Here is a 2156-nt window from a genome sequence, read left to right on the forward strand (position 1 = left end):
ATTAATTCATTATTTATAATTTAAAAACATGATCTTGTACCGACTCTCTCTGTAATCTTACACTTAAACAAAATGACCTTCTAAGAATGGTTTTCTGGACAAGCATAGCCCTCTTAGCTGTCAAGACCAGATGCTTGTTTCCCATTTAATGGAAAGGGCTTGCATGGGTGAAATGGTTTTATCTGAACCTAAACCCTTGCCATCAATAAGCAACTGGCCTGAAGGCACAAAGCGACAGAGTAATACTTTCACAATTAATTTTCTTAACTGGCGTTGTTGGTCTTTGGAGACTAGCTTCCTCTATGGGACATTGCTTCAGAAGCAATAGTGAATATTTTTCAGTATATAGCCATTGCTAGTTTTCTTTACTCCCAAAGGGTGAAATAAATCTATGTAAGCTTTGCATTTCTGTGGCTAATTCAATGCAGTCTCAGAGAAGCCTGTTCTTTACCACATTTAAACTTTTTTTTTTTTTTTTTTTAGAAAAGCAGACTAAATCAGCAATCAGGAAAAGGAAACACTAAGATAATTCATATTTTTGAAGTTCTATATACATTATTCTATCTTAATCTTTACAGTAGTCTTTTGAAACTATTATTCTCATTTTTTAGATTAAAAAGTTGAGGCTCAAGTATAGATCATTTGAACAGAATCAGAGAAATATAAATTGACAGAATTCCATTAAATTCTAAATGTCAGGTTTTTCCCATTTTTTGCATAGTTTCACAAAAACTCTATGTAGGAGTGTCTTCTCCAGAGCTGTCATGTACTCATTTTGTCTGAGTGCTATAACACCAGTCCAAATTTCTAATTTTAAACAGCCTTAGAAGTTAAAACATTATCAGAGACCAGTCATTATTTCTTATGTGCATTAAAAGACTGATCTATATTGTCCATAAGCAACATGCTCTTTCTTTTGATCTTTTTTAGAAGGCACTCTGTAAACAACATTCCAATTTAGAAAAGAAAGTCTACCTTGAATGTATACTTGGTACCAATTTCTGTTTTAACATTACTGACAGTGTCACTTAATTTGCCTAGTTGCCTATGGTCTAAATGTAGGTAATTTACAAACCTCTAACAATTTCAGCTTTGCTAAATGGTACAGAGGACTGCAATTACATTTAAAATGCATTGGTGCTCTATATGTCAGTAAAAAGCACCTATAAAGACATAATTACAATGTAATTGCCCACAAGTTCATGAAGTAAACATACATTATTAGAAGGCACTCATCTGTTCAATTTAAGTAACATTACAGCTAACATATTGCATAAATAGGGAGCCATTTTGTGACTAGTTACTGTAATAACAGTAGTTTAAATTAAAATGTAGTGCCTAAGTATATATATTCTTAAGATCACTTCAAATATGTTATTCAATATCCAGTGGCTTGATTTTAACCTTTAAAAATTGCATTTTAAGTATTATATTCATTTTTGGAAATATTTATATCATTGTATAACATCAGATCTGATTAAAAATTGATGTTATGAAAAAAGCTTTTCAAAAAGTTTTAACTCTGCAAAGAGATACACAAATTTATGTTCACCATGCATTTAGAAATATGACACAGATATAATAGAATGGTCAATTAAGATCTAATGCTGTAAAGAACACACAAATCAGTAGCTTGAGATCATTAAAACATTTTTACACTGTATTATTATAAATATACCATCTCAGGCTTCATATTTTCATTTATCATATCATACATATATGCATTACTTATGCTAAAGAATTTGAGCTGCACATTTTAGAGGAAACGAATAGCATGAAGAGTGGCCTTAGGAATCAGTCTTGCCTCAATACATTTTTATGGTTCCTAGAAAATGATTGGCTGTTCTTTGTTTTAAATACTGTGGAGGAAGTGAGTGGTGGATGTGGGGGATATAGGAAGGAGAAGACCACATACCTGAAACTTATATCAGCATAATGTGTTAGTAATAACTACATTTGTAACATAGGACCTTTTGTCCTGAAGCTTCTCAAAGCACTTAGCAAACTCTATTTCAATAGCATTTTGACATACATCTAGCATTGGGTTGAAAAACAACAAGAAAATAGGCAAGGAAGCAAGATGCCTTATCCCATTGTAGAGGTAGCCAAATTTTAGCCAGAACGAAAGACAACAAACAAAACAAACTTTTGGCAAG

Source organism: Pteropus vampyrus, unplaced genomic scaffold, assembly GCF_000151845.1.
Source record: "Pteropus vampyrus isolate Shadow unplaced genomic scaffold, Pvam_2.0 Scaffold97, whole genome shotgun sequence".
Taxonomy (NCBI): Eukaryota; Metazoa; Chordata; class Mammalia; order Chiroptera; family Pteropodidae; genus Pteropus; species Pteropus vampyrus.